The following is a 20,474-nucleotide window of genomic DNA, read 5'->3' as shown; positions in this document are numbered from 1 at the left end:
TGCCTAACTTTCATTGATTTCAATCAAGGGTTTACATACAGCAACTACAGTTTTTTGAAAGTCATTTGCCACTACCAAAATTCAGGATGAGGTGGCCGAGTGGTTAAGGCGATGGACTGCTAATCCATTGTGCTCTGCATGCATGGGTTCGAATCCCATCCTCATCGTGTAACAATTACTGTGCTTTATTTTCACTGGAAGATTTTGCTTTCACAAAACTGGTAAAATTGCTGACTGCCACAGCGAGAGCACAGGACTGGAAGGCGATGGACTGCTAATCCATTGTGCTCTGCATGCATGGGTTAGAATCCCATCCTCATCGTATAACAATTACAATTCTGTGCTTTATTTTGGCACTGGAAGATTTTGACTTTCACAAACACTGGTAAAATTGCTGACTGCCACAGCGAGAGCACAGGACTTGGTATCTGAGTGGTGAAGGCGATGAACTGCATGTGTGGATTATAACACCAACCTCTTCACAAAACATTTGTTATTTCCTCTCTTACATGGCCCCACATGAATATAGAATCCCTGCGCAATCCTAGAGTGACTAATAGGATTCAGGTATTGAAGAATAGTTTCACCAAGGGCAACCTCAATGGTGGGATTTGAACCGACACCTCAACACACTTAATCAAGCACTTGAGACCACTCGGCCTGACAACACGTTTGTTAAATGTCTCGATGGGATCGACACATGGCCTTGCCAGTGCTCTACCAAACTTCATTGATTTCAATCTAGGGTTTACAACACGTTTGTTAAATGTCTCGATGGGATCGACACATGGCCTTGCCATTGCTCTGCCTAACTTTCATTGATTTCAATCAAGGGTTTACATACAGCAACTACAGTTTTTTGAAAGTCATTTGCCACTACCAAAATTCAGGATGAGGTGGCCGAGTGGTTAAGGCGATGGACTGCTAATCCATTGTGCTCTGCATGCATGGGTTCGAATCCCATCCTCATCGTGTAACAATTACATTTCTGTGCTTTATTTTGGCACTGGAAGATTTTGACTTTCACAAACACTGGTAAAATTGCTGACTGCCACAGCGAGAGCACAGGACTTGGTATCTGAGTGGTGAAGGCGATGAACTGCATGTGTGGATTATAACACCAACCTCTTCACAAAACTTTGTTATTTCCTCTCTTACATGGCCCCACATGAATATAGAATCCCTGCGCAATCGTAGAGTGACTAATAGGATTCAGGTATTGAGAATAGCTTCACCAAAGGCAACCTCAATGGTGGGATTTGAACCGAACACCTCAACACACTTAATCAAGCACTTGAGACCACTCGGCCTGACAACACGTTTGTTAAATGTCTCGATGGGATCGACACATGGCCTTGCCAGTGCTCTACCAAACTTCATTGATTTCAATCAAGGGTTTACATACAGCAACTACAGTTTTTTAAATGCCACTCTCAGGATGGGATGGCACATGGTTAAGCCATGGACTGCCTAATCCATTGGCAATGCATGGGTTTAATCCCATCCATCAACTACAGTTTTGAACAAGATTCATTTCCACTGCTTTAATTCAGGATGACAACCTGGCACTGGTGGTTAATTTTGGACTGCTAATCCATTGTGCTCTGCATGCATGGGTTTGAATCCTCATCGTGTAACAATTACATTTCTGTGCTTTATTTTGGCACTGGAAGATTTTGACTTTCACAAACACTGGTAAAATTGCTGACTGCCACAGCGAGAGCACAGGACTTGGTATCTGAGTGGTGAAGGCGATGAACTGCATGTGTGGATTATAACACCAACCTCTTCACAAAACTTTTGTTATTTCCTCTCTTACATGGCCCCACATGAATATTGAATCCCTGCGCAATCCTAGAGTGACTAATAGGATTCAGGTATTGAGAATAGCTTCACCAAGGGCAACCTCAATGGTGGGATTTGAACCGAACACCTCAACACACAATCACACTTGAGACCACTCGGCCTGACAACTTTGTTAAATGTCTCGATGGGATCGGGCCTGACAACACGTTTGTTAAATGTCTCGATGGGATCGACACATGGCCTTGCCATTGCTCTGCCTAACTTTCATTGATTTCAATCAAGGGTTTACATACAGCAACTACAGTTTTTTGAAAGTCATTTGCCACTACCAAAATTCAGGATGAGGTGGCCGAGTGGTTAAGGCGATGGACTGCTAATCCATTGTGCTCTGCATGCATGGGTTCGAATCCCATCCTCATCGTGTAACAATTACATTTCTGTGCTTTATTTTGGCACTGGAAGATTTTGACTTTCACAAACACTGGTAAAATTGCTGACTGCCACAGCGAGAGCACAGGACTTGGTATCTGAGTGGTGAAGGCGATGAACTGCATGTGTGGATTATAACACCAACCTCTTCACAAAACATTTGTTATTTCCTCTCTTACATGGCCCCACATGAATATAGAATCCCGCGCAATCCTAGAGTGACTAATAGGATTCAGGTATTGAAGAATAGCTTCACCAAGGGCAACCTCAATGGTGGGATTTGAACCGACACCTCAACACACTTAATCAAGCACTTGAGACCACTCGGCCTGACAACACGTTTGTTAAATGTCTCGATGGGATCGACACATGGCCTTGCCAGTGCTCTACCAAACTTCATTGATTTCAATCTAGGGTTTACAACACGTTTGTTAAATGTCTCGATGGGATCGACACATGGCCTTGCCATTGCTCTGCCTAACTTTCATTGATTTCAATCAAGGGTTTACATACAGCAACTACAGTTTTTTGAAAGTCATTTGCCACTACCAAAATTCAGGATGAGGTGGCCGAGTGGTTAAGGCGATGGACTGCTAATCCATTGTGCTCTGCATGCATGGGTTCGAATCCCATCCTCATCGTGTAACAATCACATTTCTGTGCTTTATTTTGGCACTGGAAGATTTTGACTTTCACAAACACTGGTAAAATTGCTGACTGCCACAGCGAGAGCACAGGACTTGGTATCTGAGTGGTGAAGGCGATGAACTGCATGTGTGGATTATAACACCAACCTCTTCACAAAACTTTTGTTATTTCCTCTCTTACATGGCCCCACATGAATATTGAATCCCTGCGCAATCCTAGAGTGACTAATAGGATTCAGGTATTGAGAATTAGCTTCACCAAGGGCAACCTCAATGGTGGGATTTGAACCGAACACCTCAACACACTTAATCAAGCACTTGAGACCACTCGGCCTGACAACACGTTTGTTAAATGTCTCGATGGGATCGACACATGGCCTTGCCAGTGCTCTACCAAACTTCATTGATTTCAATCTAGGGTTTACAACACGTTTGTTAAATGTCTCGATGGGATCGACACATGGCCTTGCCATTGCTCTGCCTAACTTTCATTGATTTCAATCAAGGGTTTACATACAGCAACTACAGTTTTTTTAATTCATTTGCCACTACCAAAATTCAGGATGAGGTGGCCGAGTGGTTAAGGCGATGGACTGCTAATCCATTGTGCTCTGCATGCATGGGTTCGAATCCCATCCTCATCGTGTAACAATTAAAATTCTGTGCTTTACTTTGGCACTGGAAGATTTTGACTTTCACAAAAACTGGTAAAATTGCTGACTGCCACAGCGAGAGCACAGGACTTGGTATCTGAGTGGTTAAGGCGATGGACTGCTAATCCATTGTGCTCTGCATGCATGGGTTAGAATCTCATTGTATAACAATTACAATTCTGTGCTTTATTTTGGCACTGGAAGATTTTGACTTTCACAAACACTGGTAAAATTGCTGACTGCCACAGGGAGAGCACAGGACTTGGTATCTGAGTGGTGAAGGCGATGAACTGCATGTGTGGATTATAACACCAACCTCTTCACAAAACATTTGTTATTTCCTCTCTTACATGGCCCCACATGAATATTGAATCCCTGCGCAATCCTAGAGTGACTAATAGGATTCAGGTATTGAGAATAGCTTCACCAAAGGCAACCTCAATGGTGGGATTTGAACCCGAACACCTCAACACACTTAATCAAGCACTTGAGACCACTCGGCCTGACAACACGTTTGTTAAATGTCTCGATGGGATCGACACATGGCCTTGCCATTGCTCTGCCTAACTTTCATTGATTTCAATCAAGGGTTTACATACAGCAACTACAGTTTTTTAAATTCATTTGCCACTTCAAAATACAGGATGAGGTGGCCGAGTGGTTAAGGCGATGGACTGCTAATCCATTGTGCTCTGCATGCATGGGTTCGAATCCCATCCTCATCGTGTAACAATTAAATTCTGTGCTTTACTTTTGGCACTGGAAGATTTTGACTTTCACAAAAACTGGTAAAATTGCTGACTGCCACAGCGAGAGCACAGGACTTGGTATCTGAGTGGTTAAGGCGATGGACTGCTAATCCATTGTGCTCTGCATGCATGGGTTAGAATCTCATTGTATAACAATTACAATTCTGTGCTTTATTTTGGCACTGGAAGATTTTGACTTTCACAAACACTGGTAAAATTGCTGACTGCCACAGGGAGAGCACAGGACTTGGTATCTGAGTGGTGAAGGCGATGAACTGCATGTGTGGATTATAACACCAACCTCTTCACAAAACATTTGTTATTTCCTCTCTTACATGGCCCCACATGAATATAGAATCCCTGCGCAATCCTAGAGTGACTAATAGGATTCAGGTATTGAGAATAGCTTCACCAAGGGCAACCTCAATGGTGGGATTTGAACCGACACCTCAACACACTTAATCAAGCACTTGAGACCACTCGGCCTGACAACACGTTTGTTAAATGTCTCGATGGGATCGACACATGGCCTTGCCAGTGCTCTACCAAACTTCATTGATTTCAATCTAGGGTTTACAACACGTTTGTTAAATGTCTCGATGGGATCGACACATGGCCTTGCCATTGCTCTGCCTAACTTTCATTGATTTCAATCGGGTTTTACATACAGCAACTACAGTTTTTTGAAAGTCATTTGCCACTACCAAAATTCAGGATGAGGTGGCCGAGTGGTTAAGGCGATGGACTGCTAATCCATTGTGCTCTGCATGCATGGGTTCGAATCCCATCCTCATCGTGTAACAATCACATTTCTGTGCTTTATTTTGGCACTGGAAGATTTTGACTTTCACAAACACTGGTAAAATTGCTGACTGCCACAGCGAGAGCACAGGACTTGGTATCTGAGTGGTGAAGGCGATGAACTGCATGTGTGGATTATAACACCAACCTCTTCACAAAACATTTGTTATTTCCTCTCTTACATGGCCCCGCGCAATCCTAGAGTGACTAATAGGATTCAGGTATTGAGAATTAGCTTCACCAAGGGCAACCTCAATGGTGGGATTTGAACCGACACCTCAACACACTTAATCAAGCACTTGAGACCACTCGGCCTGACAACACGTTTGTTAATGTCTCGATGGGATCGACACATGGCCTTGCCAGTGCTCTACCAAACTTCATTGATTTCAATCTAGGGTTTACAACACGTTTGTTAAATGTCTCGATGGGATCGACACATGGCCTTGCCATTGCTCTGCCTAACTTTCATTGATTTCAATCAAGGGTTTACATACAGCAACTACAGATTTTGAAAGTCATTTGCCACTACCAAAATTCAGGATGAGGTGGCCGAGTGGTTAAGGCGATGGACTGCTAATCCATTGTGCTCTGCATGCATGGGTTCGAATCCCATCCTCATCGTGTAACAATTACATTTCTGTGCTTTATTTTGGCACTGGAAGATTTTGACTTTCACAAACACTGGTAAAATTGCTGACTGCCACAGCGAGAGCACAGGACTTGGTATCTGAGTGGTGAAGGCGATGAACTGCATGTGTGGATTATAACACCAACCTCTTCACAAAACTTTTGTTATTTCCTCTCTTACATGGCCCCACATGAATATATTGAATCCCTGCGCAATCCTAGAGTGACTAATAGGATTCAGGTATTGAGAATAGCTTCACCAAGGCAACCTCAATGGTGGGATTTGAACCGAACACCTCAACACACTTAATCAAGCACTTGAGACCACTCGGCCTGACAACACGTTTGTTAAATGTCTCGATGGGATCGACACATGGCCTTGCCAGTGCTCTACCAAACTTCATTGATTTCAATCTAGGGTTTACAACACGTTTGTTAAATGTCTCGATGGGATCGACACATGGCCTTGCCATTGCTCTGCCTAACGTTCATTGATTTCAATCAAGGGTTTACAATACAGCAACTACAGTTTTTTGAAAGTCATTTGCCACTACCAAAATTCAGGATGAGGTGGCCGAGTGGTTAAGGCGATGGACTGCTAATCCATTGTGCTCTGCATGCATGGGTTCGAATCCCATCCTCATCGTGTAACAATTACAATTCTGTGCTTTATTTTGGCACTGGAAGATTTTGACTTTCACAAACACTGGTAAAATTGCTGACTGCCACAGCGAGAGCACAGGACTTGGTATCTGAGTGGTTAAGGCGATGGACTGCTAATCCATTGTGCTCTGCATGCATGGGTTAGAATCTCATTGTATAACAATTACAATTCTGTGCTTTATTTTGGCACTGGAAGATTTTGACTTTCACAAACACTGGTAAAATTGCTGACTGCCACAGCGAGAGCACAGGACTTGGTATCTGAGTGGTGAAGGCGATGAACTGCATGTGTGGATTATAACACCAACCTCTTCACAAAACTTTTGTTATTTCCTCTCTTACATGGCCCCACATGAATATTGAATCCCTGCGCAATCCTAGAGTGACTAATAGGATTCAGGTATTGAGAATAGCTTCACCAAGGGCAACCTCAATGGTGGGATTTGAACCGACACCTCAACACACTTAATCAAGCACTTGAGACCACTCGGCCTGACAACACGTTTGTTAAATGTCTCGATGGGATCGACACATGGCCTTTTGCCATTGCTCTGCCTAACTTTCATTGATTTCAATCAAGGGTTTACATACAGCAACTACAGTTTTTTAAATTCATTTGCCACTTCAAAATACAGGATGAGGTGGCCGAGTGGTTAAGGCGATGGACTGCTAATCCATTGTGCTCTGCATGCATGGGTTTCCCATCCTCATTTAACAATTAAAATTCTGTGCTTTACTTTGGCACTGGAAGATTTTGACTTTCACAAAAACTGGTAAAATTGCTGACTGCCACAGCGAGAGCACAGGACTTGGTATCTGAGTGGTTAAGGCGATGGACTGCTAATCCATTGTGCTCTGCATGCATGGGTTAGAATCTCATTGTATAACAATTACAATTCTGTGCTTTATTTTGGCACTGGAAGATTTTGACTTTCACAAACACTGGTAAAATTGCTGACTGCCACAGGGAGAGCACAGGACTTGGTATCTGAGTGGTGAAGGCGATGAACTGCATGTGTGGATTATAACACCAACCTCTTCACAAAACATTTGTTATTTCCTCTCTTACATGGCCCCACATGAATATTGAATCCCTGCGCAATCCTAGAGTGACTAATAGGATTCAGGTATTGAGAATAGCTTCACCAAGGGCAACCTCAATGGTGGGATTTGAACCGACACCTCAACACACTTAATCAAGCACTTGAGACCACTCGGCCTGACAACACGTTTGTTAAATGTCTCGATGGGATCGACACATGGCCTTGCCAGTGCTCTACCAAACTTCATTGATTTCAATCTAGGGTTTACAACACGTTTGTTAAATGTCTCGATGGGATCGACACATGGCCTTGCCATTGCTCTGCCTAACTTTCATTGATTTCAATCAAGGGTTTTACATACAGCAACTACAGTTTTTTGAAAGTCATTTGCCACTACCAAAATTCAGGATGAGGTGGCCGAGTGGTTAAGGCGATGGACTGCTAATCCATTGTGCTCTGCATGCATGGGTTCGAATCCCATCCTCATCATGTGTAACAATTACATTTCTGTGCTTTATTTTGGCACTGGAAGATTTTGACTTTCACAAACACTGGTAAAATTGCTGACTGCCACAGCGAGAGCACAGGACTTGGTATCTGAGTGGTGAAGGCGATGAACTGCATGTGTGGATTATAACACCAACCTCTTCACAAAACTTTTGTTATTTCCTCTCTTACATGGCCCCACATGAATATTGAATCCCTGCGCAATCCTAGAGTGACTAATAGGATTCAGGTATTGAGAATAGCTTCACCAAAGGGTAACCTCAATGGTGGGATTTGAACCGACACCTCAACACACTTAATCAAGCACTTGAGACCACTCGGCCTGACAACACGTTTGTTAAATGTCTCGATGGGATCGACACATGGCCTTGCCAGTGCTCTACCAAACTTCATTGATTTCAATCTAGGGTTTACAACACGTTTGTTAAATGTCTCGATGGGATCGACACATGGCCTTGCCATTGCTCTGCCTAACTTTCATTGATTCAATCAAGGGTTTACATACAGCAACTACAGTTTTTTGAAAGTCATTTGCCACTACCAAAATTCAGGATGAGGTGGCCGAGTGGTTAAGGCGATGGACTGCTAATCCATTGTGCTCTGCATGCATCCCCATTCATCGTGTAACAATTACTGCATGGCATGGAAGATTTTGACTTCACAAACACTGAATCCCATCCTCATCATGTTAGTAACAATTACATTTCTGTGCTTTATTTTGGCACTGGAAGATTTTGACTTTCACAAACACTGGTAAAATTGCTGACTGCCACAGCGAGAGCACAGGACTTGGTATCTGAGTGGTGAAGGCGATGAACTGCATGTGTGGATTATAACACCAACCTCTTCACAAAACATTTGTTATTTCCTCTCTTACATGGCCCCACATGAATATTGAATCCCTGCGCAATCCTAGAGTGACTAATAGGATTCAGGTATTGAGAATAGCTTCACCAAGGGCAACCTCAATGGTGGGATTTGAACCGAACACCTCAACACACTTAATCAAGCACTTGAGACCACTCGGCCTGACAACACGTTTGTTAAATGTCTCGATGGGATCGACACATGGCCTTGCCATTGCTCTGCTTCTATTTCAATCTAGGGTTTACAACACGTTTGATTTCAATCGACACATGGCCTTGCCATTTCTGCCTAACATTGATTTCAATCAAAGCAACTACAGTTTTTTAAATTCATTTGCCACTACAAAATTCAGGATGAGGTGGCCGAGTGGTTAAGGCGATGGACTGCTAATCCATTGTGCTCTGCATGCATGGGTTAGAATCCCATCCTCATCGTGTAACAATTACAATTCTGTGCTTTATTTTGGCACTGGAAGATTTTGACTTTCACAAACACTGGTAAAATTGCTGACTGCCACAGCGAGAGCACAGGACTTGGTATCTGAGTGGTGAAGGCGATGAACTGCATGTGTGGATTATAACACCAACCTCTTCACAAAACTTTTGTTATTTCCTCTCTTACATGGCCCCACATGAATAAGAATCCCTGCGCAATCCTAGAGTGACTAATAGGATTCAGGTATTGAGAATAGCTTCACCAAGGGCAACCTCAATGGTGGGATTTGAACCGACACCTCAACACACTTAATCAAGCACTTGAGACCACTCGGCCTGACAACACGTTTGTTAAATGTCTCGATGGGATCGACACATGGCCTTGCCAGTGCTCTACCAAACTTCATTGATTTCAATCTAGGGTTTACAACACGTTTGTTAAATGTCTCGATGGGATCGACACATGGCCTTGCCATTGCTCTGCCTAACTTTCATTGATTTCAATCAAGGGTTTTACATACAGCAACTACAGATTTTTTTCAAAGTCATTTGCCACTACCAAAATTCAGGATGAGGTGGCCGAGTGGTTAAGGCGATGGACTGCTAATCCATTGTGCTCTGCATGCATGGGTTCGAATCCCATCCTCATCGTGTAACAATTACATTTCTGTGCTTTATTTTGGCACTGGAAGATTTTGACTTTCACAAACACTGGTAAAATTGCTGACTGCCACAGCGAGAGCACAGGACTTGGTATCTGAGTGGTGAAGGCGATGAACTGCATGTGTGGATTATAACACCAACCTCTTCACAAAACATTTGTTATTTCCTCTCTTACATGGCCCCACATGAATATAGAATCCCTGCGCAATCCTAGAGTGACTAATAGGATTCAGGTATTGAGAATTAGCTTCACCAAGGGCAACCTCAATGGTGGGATTTGAACCGACACCTCAACACACTTAATCAAGCACTTGAGACCACTCGGCCTGACAACACGTTTGTTAAATGTCTCGATGGGATCGACACATGGCCTTGCCAGTGCTCTACCAAACTTCATTGATTTCAATCTAGGGTTTACAACACGTTTGTTAAATGTCTCGATGGGATCGACACATGGCCTTGCCATTGCTCTGCCTAACTTTCATTGATTTCAATCAAGGGTTTACATACAGCAACTACAGTTTTTTGAAAGTCATTTGCCACTACCAAAATTCAGGATGAGGTGGCCGAGTGGTTAAGGCGATGGACTGCTAATCCATTGTGCTCTGCATGCATGGGTTCGAATCCCATCCTCATCGTGTAACAATTACATTTCTGTGCTTTATTTTGGCACTGGAAGATTTTGACTTTCACAAACACTGGTAAAATTGCTGACTGCCACAGCGAGAGCACAGGACTTGGTATCTGAGTGGTGAAGGCGATGAACTGCATGTGTGGATTATAACACCAACCTCTTCACAAAACTTTTGTTATTTCCTCTCTTACATGGCCCCACATGAATATTGAATCCCTGCGCAATCCTAGAGTGACTAATAGGATTCAGGTATTGAGAATAGCTTCACCAAAGGCAACCTCAATGGTGGGATTTGAACCGACACCTCAACACACTTAATCAAGCACTTGAGACCACTCGGCCTGACAACACGTTTGTTAAATGTCTCGATGGGATCGACACATGGCCTTGCCAGTGCTCTACCAAACTTCATTGATTTCAATCTAGGGTTTACAACACGTTTGTTAAATGTCTCGATGGGATCGACACATGGCCTTGCCATTGCTCTGCCTAACTTTCATTGATTTCAATCAAGGGTTTTACATACAGCAACTACAGTTTTTTTAAAGTCATTTGCCACTTCAAAATACAGGATGAGGTGGCCGAGTGGTTAAGGCGATGGACTGCTAATCCATTGTGCTCTGCATGCATGGGTTCGAATCCCATCCTCATCGTGTAACAATTACAATTCTGTGCTTTACTTTGGCACTGGAAGATTTTGACTTTCACAAAAACTGGTAAAATTGCTGACTGCCACAGCGAGAGCACAGGACTTGGTATCTGAGTGGTTAAGGCGATGGACTGCTAATCCATTGTGCTCTGCATGCATGGGTTAGAATCTCATTGTATAACAATTACAATTCTGTGCTTTATTTTGGCACTGGAAGATTTTGACTTTCACAAACACTGGTAAAATTGCTGACTGCCACAGGGAGAGCACAGGACTTGGTATCTGAGTGGTGAAGGCGATGAACTGCATGTGTGGATTATAACACCAACCTCTTCACAAAACATTTGTTATTTCCTCTCTTACATGGCCCCACATGAATATTGAATCCCTGCGCAATCCTAGAGTGACTAATAGGATTCAGGTATTGAGAATTAGCTTCACCAAGGGCAACCTCAATGGTGGGATTTGAACCGAACACCTCAACACACTTAATCAAGCACTTGAGACCACTCGGCCTGACAACACGTTTGTTAAATGTCTCGATGGGATCTCGATGGGATCGACACATGGCCTTGCCATTGCTCTGCCTAACTTTCATTGATTTCAATCAAGGGTTTACATACAGCAACTACAGTTTTTAAATTCATTTGCCACTCAAAATACAGGATGAGGTGGCCGAGTGGTTAAGGCGATGGACTGCTAATCCATTGTGCTCTGCATGCATGGGTTCGAATCCCATCCTCATCGTGTAACAATTAAAATTCTGTGCTTTACTTTGGCACTGGAAGATTTTGACTTTCACAAAAACTGGTAAAATTGCTGACTGCCACAGCGAGAGCACAGGACTTGGTATCTGAGTGGTTAAGGCGATGGACTGCTAATCCATTGTGCTCTGCATGCATGGGTTAGAATCTCATTGTATAACAATTACAATTCTGTGCTTTATTTTGGCACTGGAAGATTTTGACTTTCACAAACACTGGTAAAATTGCTGACTGCCACAGGGAGAGCACAGGACTTGGTATCTGAGTGGTGAAGGCGATGAACTGCATGTGTGGATTATAACACCAACCTCTTCACAAAACATTTGTTATTTCCTCTCTTACATGGCCCCACATGAATATTGAATCCCTGCGCAATCCTAGAGTGACTAATAGGATTCAGGTATTGAGAATAGCTTCACCAAGGGCAACCTCAATGGTGGGATTTGAACCGACACCTCAACACACTTAATCAAGCACTTGAGACCACTCGGCCTGACAACACGTTTTTAAATGTCTCGATGGGATCGACACATGGCCTTGCCAGTGCTCTACCAAACTTCATTGATTTCAATCTAGGGTTTACAACACGTTTGTTAAATGTCTCGATGGGATCGACACATGGCCTTGCCATTGCTCTGCCTAACTTTCATTGATTTCAATCAAGGGTTTACAATACAGCAACTACAGTTTTTTGAAAGTCATTTGCCACTACCAAAATTCAGGATGAGGTGGCCGAGTGGTTAAGGCGATGGACTGCTAATCCATTGTGCTCTGCATGCATGGGTTCGAATCCCATCCTCATCGTGTAACAATCACATTTCTGTGCTTTATTTTGGCACTGGAAGATTTTGACTTTCACAAACACTGGTAAAATTGCTGACTGCCACAGCGAGAGCACAGGACTTGGTATCTGAGTGGTGAAGGCGATGAACTGCATGTGTGGATTATAACACCAACCTCTTCACAAAACTTTTGTTATTTCCTCTCTTACATGGCCCCACATGAATATTGAATCCCTGCGCAATCCTAGAGTGACTAATAGGATTCAGGTATTGAGAATAGCTTCACCAAAGGGTAACCTCAATGGTGGGATTTGAACCGAACACCTCAACACACTTAATCAAGCACTTGAGACCACTCGGCCTGACAACACGTTTGTTAAATGTCTCGATGGGATCGACACATGGCCTTGCCAGTGCTCTACCAAACTTCATTGATTTCAATCTAGGGTTTACAACACGTTTGTTAAATGTCTCGATGGGATCGACACATGGCCTTGCCATTGCTCTGCCTAACTTTCATTGATTTCAATCAAGGGTTTACATACAGCAACTACAGTTTTTTGAAAGTCATTTGCCACTACCAAAATTCAGGATGAGGTGGCCGAGTGGTTAAGGCGATGGACTGCTAATCCATTGTGCTCTGCATGCATGACTCGTGTAACAATTAAAATTCTGCTTAATGCCATTGGCGACTGGACTGAAATCCATTGCTCTGCATGCATGGGTTCATCGTGTAACAATTACATTTCTGTGCTTTATTTTGGCACTGGAAGATTTTGACTTTCACAAACACTGGTAAAATTGCTGACTGCCACAGCGAGAGCACAGGACTTGGTATCTGAGTGGTGAAGGCGATGAACTGCATGTGTGGATTATAACACCAACCTCTTCACAAAACTTTTGTTATTTCCTCTCTTACATGGCCCCACATGAATATTGAATCCCTGCGCAATCCTAGAGTGACTAATAGGATTCAGGTATTGAGAATAGCTTCACCAAAGGCAACCTCAATGGTGGGATTTGAACCGAACACCTCAACACACTTAATCAAGCACTTGAGACCACTCGGCCTGACAACACGTTTGTTAAATGTCTCGATGGGATCGACACATGGCCTTGCCATTGCTCTGCCTAACTTTCATTGATTTCAATCAAGGGTTTACATACAGCAACTACAGTTTTTTTAAACAGCAACTCATTTGCCACTACAAAAATTCAGGATGAGGTGGCCGAGTGGTTAAGGCGATGGACTGCTAATCCATTGTGCTCTGCATGCATGGGTTCGAATCCCATCCTCATCGTGTAACAATCACATTTCTGTGCTTTATTTTGGCACTGGAAGATTTTGACTTTCACAAACACTGGTAAAATTGCTGACTGCCACAGCGAGAGCACAGGACTTGGTATCTGAGTGGTGAAGGCGATGAACTGCATGTGTGGATTATAACACCAACCTCTTCACAAAACATTTGTTATTTCCTCTCTTACATGGCCCCACATGAATATAGAATCCCTGCGCAATCCTAGAGTGACTAATAGGATTCAGGTATTGAGAATTAGCTTCACCAAGGGCAACCTCAATGGTGGGATTTGAACCGACACCTCAACACACTTAATCAAGCACTTGAGACCACTCGGCCTGACAACACGTTTGTTAAATGTCTCGATGGGATCGACACATGGCCTTGCCAGTGCTCTACCAAACTTCATTGATTTCAATCTAGGGTTTACAACACGTTTGTTAAATGTCTCGATGGGATCGACACATGGCCTTGCCATTGCTCTGCCTAACTTTCATTGATTTCAATCAAGGGTTTACATACAGCAACTACAGTTTTTTGAAAGTCATTTGCCACTACCAAAATTCAGGATGAGGTGGCCGAGTGGTTAAGGCGATGGACTGCTAATCCATTGTGCTCTGCATGCATGGGTTCGAGTCCCATCCTCATCGTGTAACAATTACATTTCTGTGCTTTATTTTGGCACTGGAAGATTTTGACTTTCACAAACACTGGTAAAATTGCTGACTGCCACAGCGAGAGCACAGGACTTGGTATCTGAGTGGTGAAGGCGATGAACTGCATGTGTGGATTATAACACCAACCTCTTCACAAAACATTGTTATTTCCTCTCTTACATGGCCCCACATGAATATTGAATCCCTGCGCAATCCTAGAGTGACTAATAGGATTCAGGTATTGAGAATAGCTTCACCAAAGGCAACCTCAATGGTGGGATTTGAACCGAACACCTCAACACACTTAATCAAGCACTTGAGACCACTCTCGGCCTGACAACACGTTTGTTAAATGTCTCGATGGGATCGACACATGGCCTTGCCATTGCTCTGCCTAACTTTCATTGATTTCAATCAAGGGTTTACATACAGCAACTACAGTTTTTTAAATTCATTTGCCACTTCAAAATACAGGATGAGGTGGCCGAGTGGTTAAGGCGATGGACTGCTAATCCATTGTGCTCTGCATGCATGGGTTCGAATCCCATCCTCATCGTGTAACAATTACATTTCTGTGCTTTATTTTGGCACTGGAAGATTTTGACTTTCACAAACACTGGTAAAATTGCTGACTGCCACAGCGAGAGCACAGGACTTGGTATCTGAGTGGTGAAGAGGTGAAGGCGATGGACTGCATGTGGATTATAACACCAACCTCTTCACAAAACATTTGTTATTTCCTCTCTTACATGGCCCCACATGAATATAGAATCCCTGCGCAATCCTAGAGTGACTAATAAGATTCAGGTATTGAAGAATAGCTTCACCAAGGGCAACCTCAATGGTGGGATTGAACCGAACACCTCAACACACTTAATCAAGCACTTGAGACCACTCGGCCTGACAACACGTTTGTTAAATGTCTCGATGGGATCGAACATGGCCTGCCAGTGCTCTGCCTAACTTTCATTGATTTCAATCAAGGGTTTACATGCAACACAGTTTTTTGAAAATTTGCCACTAGGACTTGGGATGAGGTGGCTGAGTGGTTAAGGCGATGGACTGCTAATCCATTGTGCTCTGCATGCATGGGTTCGAATCCCATCCTCATCGTGTAACAATTACACATTTCTGTGCTTTATTTTGGCACTGGAAGATTTTGACTTTCACAAACACTGGGAAAATTGCTGACTGCCACAGCGAGAGCACAGGACTTGGTATCTGAGTGGTTAAGGCGATGACTGCAATCCATTGTGCTTGCATGCATGGGTGAATCTTCACAAAACAATTACATTTCTGTGCTTTATTGGCACTGGAAGATTTTGACTTTCACAAACACTGGTGAAAATTCAGGACTGCACACGAGAGCACAATTGGTGGGATTTGAACCGATGGACCTCAACACATTGTGCTTAATGCAAGCACTTTGAGACAATTACACTGTGCTTTATTTTGGCCTGGAACACGTTTGTTAAATGTCTGATGGGATCGACACAGGACTTGGTATCTGAGTGCTTAAGGCAACTGCTAATCCATTGATTTGCAATCATGGGTTTACAACACGTTTGTTAAATGTCATCGATGGGATCAACATAAATTTGCTGTGCTTTTCATTTTTCACTGGAAGATTTTGACATTCACAAACACTTTTTTAAATTCTGATTTGCCACATCGAAATTCAGGATGAGGTGGCCAGTGGTTAAGGCGATGGACTGCTAATCCATTGTGCTCTGCATGCATGGGTTTAATCCCATCCTCATCGTAACAATTAAAATTCTGTGCTTTACTTTGGCACTGGAAGATTTTGACTTTCACAAAACTGGTAAAATTGCTGACTGCCACAGCGAGAGCACAGGACTTGGTATCTGAGTGGTTAAGGCGATGGACTGCTAATCCATTGTGCTCTGCATGCATGGGTTAGAATCTCATTGTATAACAATTACAATTCTGTGCTTTATTTTGGCACTGGAAGATTTTGACTTTCACAAACACTGGTAAAATTGCTGACTGCCACAGGGAGAGCACAGGACTTGGTATCTGAGTGGTGAAGGCGATGAACTGCATGTGTGGATTATAACACCAACCTCTTCACAAAACATTTGTTATTTCCTCTCTTACATGGCCCCACATGAATATAGAATCCCTGCGCAATCCTAGAGTGACTAATAGGATTCAGGTATTGAGAATAGCTTCACCAAGGGCAACCTCAATGGTGGGATTTGAACCGACACCTCAACACACTTAATCAAGCACTTGAGACCACTCGGCCTGACAACACGTTTGTTAAATGTCTCGATGGGATCGACACATGGCCTTGCCAGTGCTCTACCAAACTTCATTGATTTCAATCTAGGGTTTACAACACGTTTGTTAAATGTCTCGATGGGATCGACACATGGCCTTGCCATTGCTCTGCCTAACTTTCATTGATTTCAATCAAGGGTTTACATACAGCAACTACAGTTTTTTGAAAGTCATTTGCCACTACCAAAATTCAGGATGAGGTGGCCGAGTGGTTAAGGCGATGGACTGCTAATCCATTGTGCTCTGCATGCATGGGTTCGAATCCCATCCTCATCGTGTAACAATCACATTTCTGTGCTTTATTTTGGCACTGGAAGATTTTGACTTTCACAAACACTGGTAAAATTGCTGACTGCCACAGCGAGAGCACAGGACTTGGTATCTGAGTGGTGAAGGCGATGAACTGCATGTGTGGATTATAACACCAACCTCTTCACAAAACTTTTGTTATTTCCTCTCTTACATGGCCCCACATGAATATTGAATCCCTGCGCAATCCTAGAGTGACTAATAGGATTCAGGTATTGAGAATAGCTTCACCAAAGGCAACCTCAATGGTGGGATTTGAACCCGAACACCTCAACACACTTAATCAAGCACTTGAGACCACTCGGCCTGACAACACGTTTGTTAAATGTCTCGATGGGATCGACACATGGCCTTGCCATTGCTCTGCCTAACTTTCATTGATTTCAATCAGGGTTTACATACAGCAACTTGTTTTTTAAATTCATTTGCCACTTCAAAATACAGGATGAGGTGGCCGAGTGGTTAAGGCGATGGACTGCTAATCCATTGTGCTCTGCATGCATGGGTTTGAATCCCATCCTCATCGTGTAACAATTAAAATTCTGTGCTTTACTTTGGCACTGGAAGATTTTGACTTTCACAAAAACTGGTAAAATTGCTGACTGCCACAGCGAGAACAGGACTTGGTATCTGAGTGGTTAAGGCGATGGACTGCTAATCCATTGTGCTCTGCATGCATGGGTTAGAATCTCATTGTATAACAATTACAATTCTGTGCTTTATTTTGGCACTGGAAGATTTTGACTTTCACAAACACTGGTAAAATTGCTGACTGCCACAGGGAGAGCACAGGACTTGGTATCTGAGTGGTGAAGGCGATGAACTGCATGTTGGATTATAACACCAACCTCTTCATTGTTTTGTTATTTCCTCTCTGCTTTATGGCCCCACATGAATTGACTTTCACAAACACTGGTAAAATTGCTGACTGCCACAGGTGAGAGCACAGGACTTGGTATCTGAGTGGTGAAGGCGGGACTGAATCCATTGTGTGCTCTGCATGCATGGGATTTGAACCCAACACCTCAACAATTAATCAAGCACTTGAGACCACTCGGCACTGGAACACGTTGTTAAATGTCTCATGGGATTGCGACACATGGCCTTGCCAGTGACTTGGTACTGCAACTTCATTGATTTCAATCAATGGGTTTACACCTCAACACACTTAATCAACACCACTCTGTGACAACACGTTTGTTAAATGTCTCGATGGGATTTTGACATTTGCCATGGTAAAATCTGGGTTTACACTGCAACACAGTTTTTTAAATGTCTCGATGGGATTGGCGAGTGGTTAAGGCGATGGACTGCTAATCCATTGTGCTCTGCATGCATGGGTTCAATCTCATTTATAACAATTACAATTCTGTGCTTTACAGGCACTGGAAGATTTTGACTTTCACAAACACTGGTAAAATTGCTGACTGCCACAATTCAGGACTTGGTATCTGAGTGGTTAAGGCGATGGACTGCTAATCCATTGTGCTCTGCATGCATGGGTTAGAATCCCATCCTCATCGTATAACAATTACAATTCTGTGCTTTATTTTGGCACTGGAAGATTTTGACTTTCACAAACACTGGTAAAATTGCTGACTGCCACAGGAGAGCACAGGACTTGGTATCTGAGTGGTGAAGGCGATGAACTGCATGTGTGGATTATAACACCAACCTCTTCACAAAACATTTGTTATTTCCTCTCTTACATGGCCCCACATGAATATAGAATCCCTGCGCAATCCTAGAGTGACTAATAGGATTCAGGTATTGAGAATAGCTTCACCAAGGGCAACCTCAATGGTGGGATTTGAACCGACACCTCAACACACTTAATCAAGCACTTGAGACCACTCGGCCTGACAACACGTTTGTTAAATGTCTCGATGGGATCGACACATGGCCTTGCCAGTGCTCTACCAAACTTCATTGATTTCAATCTAGGGTTACAACACGTTTGTTAAATGTCTCGATGGGATCGACACATGGCCTTGCCATTGCTCTGCCTAACTTTCATTGATTTCAATCAAGGGTTTACATACAGCAACTACAGTTTTTTGAAAGTCATTTGCCACTACCAAAATTCAGGATGAGGTGGCCGAGTGGTTAAGGCGATGGACTGCTAATCCATTGTGCTCTGCATGCATGGGTTCGAATCCCATCCTCATCGTGTAACAATTACATTTCTGTGCTTTATTTTGGCACTGGAAGATTTTGACTTTCACAAACACTGGTAAAATTGCTGACTGCCACAGCGAGAGCACAGGACTTGGTATCTGAGTGGTGAAGGCGATGAACTGCATGTGTGGATTATAACACCAACCTCTTCACAAAACTTTTGTTATTTCCTCTCTTACATGGCCCCACATGAATATTGAATCCCTGCGCAATCCTAGAGTGACTAGTAGGATTCAGGTATTGAGAATAGCTTCACCAAAGGCAACCTCAATGGTGGGATTTGAACCCGAACACCTCAACACACTTAATCAAGCACTTGAGACCACTCGGCCTGACAACACGTTTGTTAAATGTCTCGATGGGATCGTTAAATGTCACATGGCATGGCCTTGCCATTGCTCTGCCTAACTTTCATTGATTTCAATCAAGGGTTTACATACAGCAACTACAGTTTTTTAAATTCATTTGCCACTTCAAAATACAGGATGAGGTGGCCGAGTGGTTAAGGCGATGGACTGCTAATCCATTGTGCTCTGCATGCATGGGTTTGAATCCCATCCTCATCGTGTAACAATTAAAATTCTGTGCTTTACTTTGGCACTGGAAGATTTTGACTTTCACAAAAACTGGTAAAATTGCTGACTGCCACAGCGAGAGCACAGGACTTGGTATCTGAGTGGTTAAGGCGATGGACTGCTAATCCATTGTGCTCTGCATGCATGGGTTAGAATCTCATTGTATAACAATTACAATTCTGTGCTTTATTTTGGCACTGGAAGATTTGACTTTCACAAACACTGGTAAAATTGCTGACTGCCACAGGGAGAGCACAGGACTTGGTATCTGAGTGGTGAAGGCGATGAACTGCATGTGTGGATTATAACACCAACCTCTTCACAAAACATTTGTTATTTCCTCTCTTACATGGCCCCACATGAATATAGAATCCCTGCGCAATCCTAGAGTGACTAATAGGATTCAGGTATTGAGAATAGCTTCACCAAG

The 20,474-nt window shown here is 43.1% G+C and overlaps 24 non-coding genes across 24 annotated transcripts; all 24 read left to right on the top strand.

The window, feature by feature from the left end:
- Window positions 1–85: 85 nt before the first annotated feature.
- Window positions 86–167, top strand: trnas-gcu. Its single transcript has one exon. It is a non-coding gene; the product is annotated as a tRNA-Ser (tRNA).
- A 723-nt stretch (window positions 168–890) lies between these two features.
- Window positions 891–972, top strand: trnas-gcu. Its single transcript has one exon. It is a non-coding gene; the product is annotated as a tRNA-Ser (tRNA).
- Window positions 973–2,145: 1,173 nt separating this feature from the next.
- trnas-gcu lies at window positions 2,146–2,227 on the top strand. Its single transcript has one exon. It is a non-coding gene; the product is annotated as a tRNA-Ser (tRNA).
- A 567-nt stretch (window positions 2,228–2,794) lies between these two features.
- Window positions 2,795–2,876, top strand: trnas-gcu. Its single transcript has one exon. It is a non-coding gene; the product is annotated as a tRNA-Ser (tRNA).
- A 568-nt stretch (window positions 2,877–3,444) lies between these two features.
- On the top strand, window positions 3,445–3,526 carry trnas-gcu. The gene has a single exon. It is a non-coding gene; the product is annotated as a tRNA-Ser (tRNA).
- Window positions 3,527–4,178: 652 nt separating this feature from the next.
- trnas-gcu lies at window positions 4,179–4,260 on the top strand. The gene has a single exon. It is a non-coding gene; the product is annotated as a tRNA-Ser (tRNA).
- A 738-nt stretch (window positions 4,261–4,998) lies between these two features.
- Window positions 4,999–5,080, top strand: trnas-gcu. The gene has a single exon. It is a non-coding gene; the product is annotated as a tRNA-Ser (tRNA).
- Window positions 5,081–5,627: 547 nt separating this feature from the next.
- Window positions 5,628–5,709, top strand: trnas-gcu. The gene has a single exon. It is a non-coding gene; the product is annotated as a tRNA-Ser (tRNA).
- Window positions 5,710–6,279: 570 nt separating this feature from the next.
- On the top strand, window positions 6,280–6,361 carry trnas-gcu. Its single transcript has one exon. It is a non-coding gene; the product is annotated as a tRNA-Ser (tRNA).
- Window positions 6,362–7,828: 1,467 nt separating this feature from the next.
- Window positions 7,829–7,910, top strand: trnas-gcu. Its single transcript has one exon. It is a non-coding gene; the product is annotated as a tRNA-Ser (tRNA).
- A 1,237-nt stretch (window positions 7,911–9,147) lies between these two features.
- trnas-gcu lies at window positions 9,148–9,229 on the top strand. Its single transcript has one exon. It is a non-coding gene; the product is annotated as a tRNA-Ser (tRNA).
- Window positions 9,230–9,798: 569 nt separating this feature from the next.
- On the top strand, window positions 9,799–9,880 carry trnas-gcu. The gene has a single exon. It is a non-coding gene; the product is annotated as a tRNA-Ser (tRNA).
- A 568-nt stretch (window positions 9,881–10,448) lies between these two features.
- On the top strand, window positions 10,449–10,530 carry trnas-gcu. Its single transcript has one exon. It is a non-coding gene; the product is annotated as a tRNA-Ser (tRNA).
- A 567-nt stretch (window positions 10,531–11,097) lies between these two features.
- On the top strand, window positions 11,098–11,179 carry trnas-gcu. The gene has a single exon. It is a non-coding gene; the product is annotated as a tRNA-Ser (tRNA).
- Window positions 11,180–11,840: 661 nt separating this feature from the next.
- trnas-gcu lies at window positions 11,841–11,922 on the top strand. Its single transcript has one exon. It is a non-coding gene; the product is annotated as a tRNA-Ser (tRNA).
- A 739-nt stretch (window positions 11,923–12,661) lies between these two features.
- trnas-gcu lies at window positions 12,662–12,743 on the top strand. Its single transcript has one exon. It is a non-coding gene; the product is annotated as a tRNA-Ser (tRNA).
- A 1,197-nt stretch (window positions 12,744–13,940) lies between these two features.
- On the top strand, window positions 13,941–14,022 carry trnas-gcu. Its single transcript has one exon. It is a non-coding gene; the product is annotated as a tRNA-Ser (tRNA).
- A 568-nt stretch (window positions 14,023–14,590) lies between these two features.
- On the top strand, window positions 14,591–14,672 carry trnas-gcu. The gene has a single exon. It is a non-coding gene; the product is annotated as a tRNA-Ser (tRNA).
- A 480-nt stretch (window positions 14,673–15,152) lies between these two features.
- Window positions 15,153–15,234, top strand: trnas-gcu. Its single transcript has one exon. It is a non-coding gene; the product is annotated as a tRNA-Ser (tRNA).
- Window positions 15,235–15,709: 475 nt separating this feature from the next.
- On the top strand, window positions 15,710–15,791 carry trnas-gcu. The gene has a single exon. It is a non-coding gene; the product is annotated as a tRNA-Ser (tRNA).
- A 1,385-nt stretch (window positions 15,792–17,176) lies between these two features.
- trnas-gcu lies at window positions 17,177–17,258 on the top strand. The gene has a single exon. It is a non-coding gene; the product is annotated as a tRNA-Ser (tRNA).
- A 477-nt stretch (window positions 17,259–17,735) lies between these two features.
- On the top strand, window positions 17,736–17,817 carry trnas-gcu. The gene has a single exon. It is a non-coding gene; the product is annotated as a tRNA-Ser (tRNA).
- A 1,562-nt stretch (window positions 17,818–19,379) lies between these two features.
- On the top strand, window positions 19,380–19,461 carry trnas-gcu. The gene has a single exon. It is a non-coding gene; the product is annotated as a tRNA-Ser (tRNA).
- A 492-nt stretch (window positions 19,462–19,953) lies between these two features.
- trnas-gcu lies at window positions 19,954–20,035 on the top strand. Its single transcript has one exon. It is a non-coding gene; the product is annotated as a tRNA-Ser (tRNA).
- The last annotated feature ends 439 nt before the right edge of the window (window positions 20,036–20,474 follow it).

This window comes from Oncorhynchus gorbuscha, linkage group LG14 (genome assembly GCF_021184085.1).
Source record: "Oncorhynchus gorbuscha isolate QuinsamMale2020 ecotype Even-year linkage group LG14, OgorEven_v1.0, whole genome shotgun sequence".
Lineage (NCBI taxonomy): Eukaryota > Metazoa > Chordata > Actinopteri > Salmoniformes > Salmonidae > Oncorhynchus > Oncorhynchus gorbuscha.
Note: the sequence above shows the minus strand (reverse complement) of the source record. Positions and strands in the feature narration are given on the sequence as shown.